Here is a 9,521-nt window from a genome sequence, read left to right on the forward strand (position 1 = left end):
ATATTTTTTTTCTCTCTTTCATAAAGCCAGCTTTTAGAAACCGTTTTACTCTAAATACTTCCTGGTAATTCTAGGTGCTGTAAGCTGTTCGTGCCTTTATTCCACCAGGGCGCGATCTTCTCACAAACTTGAAGACTGTCACTCCCCATTCACGTTTTACAACTTATTGTTAATGATAAAGAGACAGCTTTTTACACACAGTTTTAAACAAAGTACTGATATTATTCCTCTTCAACTGACCGCTTTGTTTTCTATGCAAAAACCACTTTGCCACAGAAGACTCGATATTATTGGCATAGCAAGTTCTGCTCTTCTCCTTTCAAAACTTGCTAAAAGCTGTATTTAAAAGAACAGATTGGCCGGGGTAATTCACACCCTTCAATGCCAGCTTAATGTTTAGGTTAGTGGGAATCACAGAGGAATTAGGGATGGAAACTTCTTTGCTGGTGGTAGAAGCGGTCTGGTGAATTTTTAGAGAGAAGAGGCCGTCGATGTTTGAATGTAGAAAATTGTTCTGGCTGCAGCCTGCAGTATGGACTTGTTGGTGTGTGTAGCTCCCAGTGTTCTGACAGCGCGACGTTTTGGGGAAGCATGTGATTCAGCAGCTACCAGTGGGCTTCGTGCAGCGGAGATTTTGTGGCTGTTAGCGGAGTTGATAACAGAGGGTCGTTAAGAGAAGCCTGCATGCAGTAGGCAAAGGAGTAATGTTTGCCGGCGGGGGACGTGCGGCGATTAACCTGTGCGGTAGTGAAAAGGAGTTAAAAAGAAGGAAGTGTGCGGATGCGGAAAGAATGGAATAATTGTGGTAGGCTGCCGGCTGAGTAGTTTGGTGAATGTTTGGTGTGGGTCCGGCGCTGCCGATTGGATGGTGGAGCTGCAGTGTGAGTCAGATAAAAAAAAAAAAAGAACATTAGTAGGATCCAATGGGACCAACTGGCATGTATAGAGGCGTGTAATGCAAAAGGGCTGTTTTTGGTAGCATCTCTCGCTTACGGCCATACCACCCTGAACACGCCCGATCTCATCTGATCTCGGAAGCCAAGCAAGGTAGGGTTTGGTTAGTACTTGGATGGGAGACCTCCTGGGCATACCAGGTGCTGTAAGCTTTTCTCACTTTTACTTTATACAGGGGGCGCTCCACTTCACGATTAATATAAATCTAGCACTCCCCTTCCATTTTACTATTTTATATATATATTTTTTTTCTCTCTTTCATAAAGCCAGCTTTTAGAAACCGTTTTACTCTAAATACTGCCTGGTAATTCTAGGTGCTGTAAGCTCTTCGTGCCTTTATTCCACCAGGGCGCGATCTTCTCACAAACTTGAAGACTGTCACTCCCCATTCACGTTTTACAACTTATTGTTAATGATAAAGAGACAGCTTTTTACACACAGTTTTAAACAAAGTACTGATATTATTCCTCTTCAACTGACCGCTTTGTTTTCTATGCAAAAACCACTTCGCCACAGAAGACTCGATATTATTGGCATAGCAAGTTCTGCTCTTCTCCTTTCAAAACTTGCTAAAAGCTGTATTTAAAAGAACAGATTGGCCGGGGTAATTCACACCCTTCAATGCCAGCTTAATGTTTAGGTTAGTGGGAATCACAGAGGAATTAGGGATGGAAACTTCTTTGCTGGTGGTAGAAGCGGTCTGGTGAATTTTTAGAGAGAAGAGGCCGTCGATGTTTGAATGTAGAAAATTGTTCTGGCTGCAGCCTGCAGTATGGACTTGTTGGTGTGTGTAGCTCCCAGTGTTCTGACAGCGCGACGTTTTGGGGAAGCATGTGATTCAGCAGCTACCAGTGGGCTTCGTGCGGCGGAGATTTTGTGGCTGTTAGCGGAGTTGATAACAGAGGGTCGTTAAGAGAAGCCTGCATGCAGTAGGCAAAGGAGTAATGTTTGCCGGCGGGGGACGTGCGGCGATTAACCTGTGCGGTAGTGAAAAGGAGTTAAAAAGAAGGAAGTGTGCGGATGCGGAAAGAATGGAATAATTGTGGTAGGCTGCCGGCTGAGTAGTTTGGTAAATGTTTGGTGTGGGTCCGGCGCTGCCGATTGGATGGTGGGGCTGCAGTGTGAGTCAGATAAAAAAAAAAAAAAGAACATTAGTAGGATCCAATGGGACCAACTGGCATGTATAGAGGCGTGTAATGCAAAAGGGCTGTTTTTGGTAGCATCTCTCGCTTACGGCCATACCACCCTGAACACGCCCGATCTCGTCTGATCTCGGAAGCTAAGCAGGGTAGGGTCTGGTTAGTACTTGGATGGGAGACCTCCTGGGCATACCAGGTGCTGTAAGCTTTTCTCACTTTTACTTTATACAGGGGGCGCTCCACTTCACGATTAATTTAAATCTAGCACTCCCCTTCCATTTTACTATTTTATATATATATATTTTTTCTCTCTTTCATAAAGCCAGCTTTTAGAAACCGTTTTACTCTAAATACTTCCTGGTAATTCTAGGTGCTGTAAGCTTTTCTCACTTTTACTTTATACAGGGGGCGCTCCACTTCACGATTAATATAAATCTAGCACTCCCCTTTCATTTTACTATTTTATATATATATTTTTTTTCTCTCTTTCATAAAGCCAGCTTTTAGAAACCGTTTTACTCTAAATACTTCCTGGTAATTCTAGGTGCTGTAAGCTGTTCGTGCCTTTATTCCACCAGGGCGCGATCTTCTCACAAACTTGAAGACTGTCACTCCCCATTCACGTTTTACAACTTATTGTTAATGATAAAGAGACAGCTTTTTATACACAGTTTTAAACAAAGTACTGATATTATTCCTCTTCAACTGACCGCTTTGTTTTCTATGCAAAAACCACTTTGCCACAGAAGACTCGATATTATTGGCATAGCAAGTACTGCTCTTCTCCTTTCAAAACTTGCTAAAAGCTGTATTTAAAAGAACAGATTGGCCGGGGTAATTCACACCCTTCAATGCCAGCTTAATGTTTAGGTTAGTGGGAATCACAGAGGAATTAGGGATGGAAACTTCTTTGCTGGTGGTAGAAGCGGTCTGGTGAATTTTTAGAGAGAAGAGGCCGTCGATGTTTGAATGTAGAAAATTGTTCTGGCTGCAGCCTGCAGTATGGACTTGTTGGTGTGTGTAGCTCCCAGTGTTCTGACAGCGCGACGTTTTGGAGAAGCATGTGATTCAGCAGCTAACAGTGGGCTTCGTGCGGCGGAGATTTTGTGGCTGTTAGCGGAGTTGATAACAGAGGGTCGTTAAGAGAAGCCTGCATGCAGTAGGCAAAGGAGTAATGTTTGCCGGCGGGGGACGTGCGGCGATTAACCTGTGCGGTAGTGAAAAGGAGTTAAAAAGAAGGAAGTGTGCGGATGCGGAAAGAATAGAATAATTGTGGTAGGCTGCCGGCTGAGTAGTTTGGTGAATGTTTGGTGTGGGTCCGGCGCTGCCGATTGGATGGTGGGGCTGCAGTGTGAGTCAGATAAAAAAAAAAAAAAGAACATTAGTAGGATCCAATGGGACCAACTGGCATGTATAGAGGCGTGTAATGCAAAAGGGCTGTTTTTGGTAGCATCTCTCGCTTACGGCCATACCACCCTGAACACGCCCGATCTCGTCTGATCTCAGAAGCCAAGCAGGGTAGGGTCTGGTTAGTACTTGGATGGGAGACCTCCTGGGCATGCCAGGTGCTGTAAGCTTTTCTCACTTTTACTTTATACAGGGGGCGCTCCACTTCACGATTAATTTAAATCTATCACTCCCCTTCCATTTTACTATTTTATATATATATATATTTTTTTCTCTCATTCTTAAAGCCAGCTTTTAGAAACCGTTTTACTCTAAATACTTCCTGGTAATTCTAGGTGCTGTAAGCTGTTCGTGCCTTTATTCCACCAGGGCGCGATCTTCTCACAAACTTGATGACTGTCACTCCCCATTCACGTTTTACAACTTATTGTTAATGATAAAGAGACAGCTTTTTACACACAGTTTTAAACAAAGTACTGATATTATTCCTCTTCAACTGACCGCTTTGTTTTCTATGCAAAAACCACTTCGCCACAGAAGACTCGATATTATAGGCATAGCAAGTTCTGCTCTTCTCCTTTCAAAACTTGCTAAAAGCTGTATTTAAAAGAACAGATTGGCCGGGGTAATTCACACCCTTCAATGCCAGCTTAATGTTTGGGTTAGTGGGAGTCACAGAGGAATTAGGGATGGAAACTTCTTTGCTGGTGGTAGAAGCGGTCTGGTGAATTTTTAGAGAGAAGAGGCCGTCGATGTTTGAATGTAGAAAATTGTTCTGGCTGCAGCCTGCAGTATGGACTTGTTGGTGTGTGTAGCTCCCAGTGTTCTGACAGCGCGACGTTTTGGGGAAGCATGTGATTCAGCAGCTACCAGTGGGCTTCGTGCGGTGGGGATTTTGTGGCTGTTAGCGGAGTTGATAACAGAGGGTCGTTAAGAGAAGCCTGCATGCAGTAGGCAAAGGAGTAATGTTTGCCGGCGGGGGACGTGCGGCGATTAACCTGTGCGGTAGTGAAAAGGAGTTAAAGAGAAGGAAGTGTGCGGATGCGGAAAGAATGGAATAATTGTGGTAGGCTGCCGGCTGAGTAGTTTGGTGAATGTTTGGTGTGGGTCCGGCGTTGCCGATTGGATGGTGGGGCTGCAGTGTGAGTCAGATAAAAAAAAAAAAAAAAAACAGGAGTAGGATCCAATGGGACCAACTGGCATGTATAGAGGCGTGTAATGCAAAAGGGCTGTTTTTGGTAGCATCTCTCGCTTATGGCCATACCACCCTGAACACGCCCGATCTCGTCTGATCTCGGAAGCTAAGCAGGATAGGGTCTGGTTAGTACTTGGATGGGAGACCACCTGGGAATACCAGGTGCTGTAAGCTTTTCTCACTTTTACTTTATACAGGGGGCGCTCCACTTCACGATTAATTTAAATCTATCACTCCCCTTCCATTTTACTATTTTATATATATATATATATTTTTTTCTCTCATTCTTAAAGCCAGCTTTTAGAAACCGTTTTACTCTAAATACTTCCTGGTAATTCTAGGTGCTGTAAGCTGTTCGTGCCTTTATTCCACCAGGGCGCGATCTTCTCACAAACTTGAAGACTGTCACTCCCCATTCACATTTTACAACTTATTGTTAATGATAAAGAGACAGCTTTTTACACACAGTTTTAAACAAAGTACTGATATTATTCCTCTTCAACTGACCGCTTTGTTTTCTATGCAAAAACCACTTCGCCACAGAAGACTCGATATTATTGGCATAGCAAGTTCTGCTCTTCTCCTTTCAAAACTTGCTAAAAGCTGTATTTAAAAGAACAGGTTGGCCGGGGTAATTCACACCCTTCAATGCCAGCTTAATGTTTAGGTTAGTGGGAATCACAGAGGAATTAGGGATGGAAACTTCTTTGCTGGTGGTAGAAGCGGTCTGGTGAATTTTTAGAGAGAAGAGGCCGTCGATGTTTCAATGTAGAAAATTGTTCTGGCTGCAGCCTGCAGTATGGACTTGTTGGTGTGTGTAGCTCCCAGTGTTCTGACAGCGCGACGTTTTGGGGAAGCATGTGATTCAGCAGCTACCAGTGGGCTTCGTGCGGCGGAGATTTTGTGGCTGTTAGCGGAGTTGATAACAGAGGGTCGTTAAGAGAAGCCTGCATGCAGTAGGCAAAGGAGTAATGTTTGCCGGCGGGGGACGTGCGGCGATTAACCTGTGCGGTAGTGAAAAGGAGTTAAAAATAAGGAAGTGTGCGGATGCGGAAAGAATGGAATAATTGTGGTAGGCTGCCGGCTGAGTAGTTTGGTGAATGTTTGGTGTGGGTCCGGCGCTGCCGATTGGATGGTGGGGCTGGAGTGTGAGTCAGACAAAAAAAAAAAAAAAAAAAAAAACAGGAGTAGGATCCACTTGGACTAACTGGCATGTATAGATTCGTGTAATGCAAATGGGCTGTTTTTGGTAGCATCTCTCGCTTACGGCCATACCACCCTGAACACGCCCGATCTCGTCTGATCTCGGAAGCTAAGCAGGGTAGGGTCTGGTTAGTACTTGGATGGGAGACCTCCTGGGAATACCAGGTGCTGTAAGCTTTTCTCACTTTTACTTTATACAGGGGGCGCTCCACTTCACGATTAATTTAAATCTATCACTCCCCTTCCATTTTACTATTTTATATATATATATATTTTTCTCTCATTCATAAAGGTAGCTTTTACACACCGTTTTACTCTAAATACTTCCTGGTAATTCAAGGTGCTCTAAGCTGTTCGTGCCTTTATTCCACCAGGGCGCGATCTTCTCACAAACTTGAAGACTGTCACTCCCCATTCACGTTTTACAACTTATTGTTAATGATAAAGAGACAGCTTTTTACACACAGTTTTAAACAAAGTACTGATATTATTCCTCTTCAACTGACCGCTTTGTTTTCTATGCAAAAACCACTTCGCCACAGAAGACTCGATATTATTGGCATAGCAAGTTCTGCTCTTCTCCTTTCAAAACTTGCTAAAAGCTGTATTTAAAAGAACAGATTGGCCGGGGTAATTCACACCCTTCAATGCCAGCTTAATGTTTAGGTTAGTGGGAGTCACAGAGGAATTAGGGATGGAAACTTCTTTGCTGGTGGTAGAAGCGGTCTGGTGAATTTTTAGAGAGAAGAGGCCGTCGATGTTTGAATGTAGAAAATTGTTCTGGCTGCAGACTGCAGTATGGACTTGTTGGTGTGTGTAGCTCCCAGTGTTCTGACAGCGCGACGTTTTGGGGAAGCATGTGACTCAGCAGCTTCCAGTGGGCTTCGTGCGGCGGAGATTTTGTGGCTGTTAGCGGAGTTGATAACAGAGGGTCGTTAAGAGAAGCCTGCATGCAGTAGGCAAAGGAGTAATGTTTGCCGGCGGGGGACGTGCGGCGATTAACCTGTGCGGTAGTGAAAAAGAGTTAAAAAGAAGGAAGTGTGCGGATGCGGAAAGAATGGAATAATTGTGGTATGCTGCTGGCTGAGTAGTTTGGTGAATGTTTGGTGTGGGTCCGGCGCTGCCGATTGGATGGTGGGGCTGCAGTGTGAGTCAGATAAAAAAAAAAAAAAGAACATTAGTAGGATCCAATGGGACCAACTGGCATGTATAGAGGCGTGTAATGCAAAAGGGCTGTTTTTGGTAGCGTCTCTCGCTTATGGCCATACCACCCTGAACACGCCCGATCTCATCCGATCTCGTAAGCTAAGCAGGGTAGGGTCTGGTTAGTACTTGGATGGGAGACCTCCTTGGAATACCAGGTGCTGTAAGCTTTTCTCACTTTTACTTAATACAGGGGGCGCTCCACTTCACGATTAATTTAAATCTATCACTCCCCTTCCATTTTACTATTTTATATATATATATATATATTTTTCTCTCATTCATAAAGGTAGCTTTTACACACCGTTTTACTCTAAATACTTCCTGGTAATTCAAGGTGCTCTAAGCTGTTCGTGCCTTTATTCCACCAGGGCGCGATCTTCTCACAAACTTGAAGACTGTCACTCCCCATTCACGTTTTACAACTTATTGTTAATGATAAAGAGACAGCTTTTTACACACAGTTTTAAACAAAGTACTGATATTATTCCTCTTCAACTGACCGCTTTGTTTTCTATGCAAAAACCACTTCGCCACAGAAGACTCGATATTATTGGCATAGCAAGTTCTGCTCTTCTCCTTTCAAAACTTGCTAAAAGCTGTATTTAAAAGAACAGATTGGCCGGGGTAATTCACACCCTTCAATGCCAGCTTAATGTTTAGGTTAGTGGGAGTCACAGAGGAATTAGGGATGGAAACTTCTTTGCTGGTGGTAGAAGCGGTCTGGTGAATTTTTAGAGAGAAGAGGCCGTCGATGTTTGAATGTAGAAAATTGTTCTGGCTGCAGCCTGCAGTATGGACTTGTTGGTGTGTGTAGCTCCCAGTGTTCTGACAGCGTGACGTTTTGGGGAAGCATGTGACTCAGCAGCTTCCAGTGGGCTTCGTGCGGCGGAGATTTTGTGGCTGTTAGCGGAGTTGATAACAGAGGGTCGTTAAGAGAAGCCTGCATGCAGTAGGCAAAGGAGTAATGTTTGCCGGCGGGGGACGTGCGGCGATTAACCTGTGCGGTAGTGAAAAAGAGTTAAAAAGAAGGAAGTGTGCGGATGCGGAAAGAATGGAATAATTGTGGTATGCTGCTGGCTGAGTAGTTTGGTGAATGTTTGGTGTGGGTCCGGCGCTGCCGATTGGATGGTGGGGCTGCAGTGTGAGTCAGATAAAAAAAAAAAAAAGAACATTAGTAGGATCCAATGGGACCAACTGGCATGTATAGAGGCGTGTAATGCAAAAGGGCTGTTTTTGGTAGCGTCTCTCGCTTATGGCCATACCACCCTGAACACGCCCGATCTCATCCGATCTCGTAAGTTAAGTAGGGTAGGGTCTGGTTAGTACTTGGATGGGAGACCTCCTGGGAATACCAGGTGCTGTAAGCTTTTCTCACTTTTACTTTATACAGGGGGCGCTCCACTTCACGATTAATTTAAATCTATCACTCCCCTTCCATTTTACTATTTTATATATATATATATTTTTCTCTCATTCATAAAGGTAGCTTTTACACACCGTTTTACTCTAAATACTTCCTGGTAATTCAAGGTGCTCTAAGCTGTACGTGCCTTTATTCCACCAGGGCGCGATCTTCTCACAAACTTGAAGACTGTCACTCCCCATTCACATTTTACAACTTATTGTTAATGATAAAGAGACAGCTTTTTACACACAGTTTTAAACAAAGTACTGATATTATTCCTCTTCAACTGACCGCTTTGTTTTCTATGCAAAAACCACTTCGCCACAGAAGACTCGATATTATTGGCATAGCAAGTTCTGCTCTTCTCCTTTCAAAACTTGCTAAAAGCTGTATTTGAAAGAACAGATTGGCCGGGGTAATTCACACCCTTCAATGCCAGCTTAATGTTTAGGTTAGTGGGAGTCACAGAGGAATTAGGGATGGAAACTTCTTTGCTGGTGGTAGAAGCGGTCTGGTGAATTTTTAGAGAGAAGAGGCCGTCGATGTTTGAATGTAGAAAATTGTTCTGGCTGCAGCCTGCAGTATGGACTTGTTGGTGTGTGTAGCTCCCAGTGTTCTGACAGCGCGACGTTTTGGGGAAGCATGTGATTCAGCAGCTACCAGTGGGCTTCGTGCGGCAGAGATTTTGTGGCTGTTAGTGGAGTTGATAACAGAGGGTCGTTAAGAGAAGCCTGCATGCAGTAGGCAAAGGAGTAATGTTTGCCGGCGGGGGACGTGCGGCGATTAACCTGTGCGGTAGTGAAAAGGAGTTAAAAAGAAGGAAGTGTGCGGATGCGGAAAGAATGGAATAATTGTGGGAGGCTGCTGGCTGAGTAGTTTGGTGAATGTTTGGTGTGGGTCCGGCGCTGCCGATTGGATGGTGGGGCTGCAGTGTGAGTCAGATAAAAAAAAAAAAAAGAACATTAGTAGGATCCAATGGGACCAACTGGCATGTATAGAGGCGTGTAATGCA

At 44.2% G+C, this 9,521-nt stretch overlaps 7 non-coding genes across 7 annotated transcripts; all 7 read left to right on the forward strand.

Moving 5' to 3' along the window:
* Window positions 1–987: 987 nt before the first annotated feature.
* Window positions 988–1,106, forward strand: LOC125736660 (5S ribosomal RNA). The gene has a single exon (XR_007395935.1). It is a non-coding gene; the product is annotated as a 5S ribosomal RNA (ribosomal RNA).
* Window positions 1,107–2,182: 1,076 nt separating this feature from the next.
* On the forward strand, window positions 2,183–2,301 carry LOC125733837 (5S ribosomal RNA). The gene has a single exon (XR_007393172.1). It is a non-coding gene; the product is annotated as a 5S ribosomal RNA (ribosomal RNA).
* A 1,250-nt stretch (window positions 2,302–3,551) lies between these two features.
* Window positions 3,552–3,670, forward strand: LOC125737173 (5S ribosomal RNA). The gene has a single exon (XR_007396439.1). It is a non-coding gene; the product is annotated as a 5S ribosomal RNA (ribosomal RNA).
* A 1,080-nt stretch (window positions 3,671–4,750) lies between these two features.
* Window positions 4,751–4,869, forward strand: LOC125734366 (5S ribosomal RNA). The gene has a single exon (XR_007393681.1). It is a non-coding gene; the product is annotated as a 5S ribosomal RNA (ribosomal RNA).
* Window positions 4,870–5,956: 1,087 nt separating this feature from the next.
* Window positions 5,957–6,075, forward strand: LOC125734486 (5S ribosomal RNA). Its single transcript, XR_007393796.1, has one exon. It is a non-coding gene; the product is annotated as a 5S ribosomal RNA (ribosomal RNA).
* A 1,077-nt stretch (window positions 6,076–7,152) lies between these two features.
* On the forward strand, window positions 7,153–7,271 carry LOC125735087 (5S ribosomal RNA). The gene has a single exon (XR_007394386.1). It is a non-coding gene; the product is annotated as a 5S ribosomal RNA (ribosomal RNA).
* Window positions 7,272–8,352: 1,081 nt separating this feature from the next.
* Window positions 8,353–8,471, forward strand: LOC125734251 (5S ribosomal RNA). Its single transcript, XR_007393571.1, has one exon. It is a non-coding gene; the product is annotated as a 5S ribosomal RNA (ribosomal RNA).
* Window positions 8,472–9,521: the final 1,050 nt, after the last annotated feature.

Source organism: Brienomyrus brachyistius, chromosome 2 (assembly GCF_023856365.1).
Source record: "Brienomyrus brachyistius isolate T26 chromosome 2, BBRACH_0.4, whole genome shotgun sequence".
Classification (NCBI taxonomy): Eukaryota; Metazoa; Chordata; class Actinopteri; order Osteoglossiformes; family Mormyridae; genus Brienomyrus; species Brienomyrus brachyistius.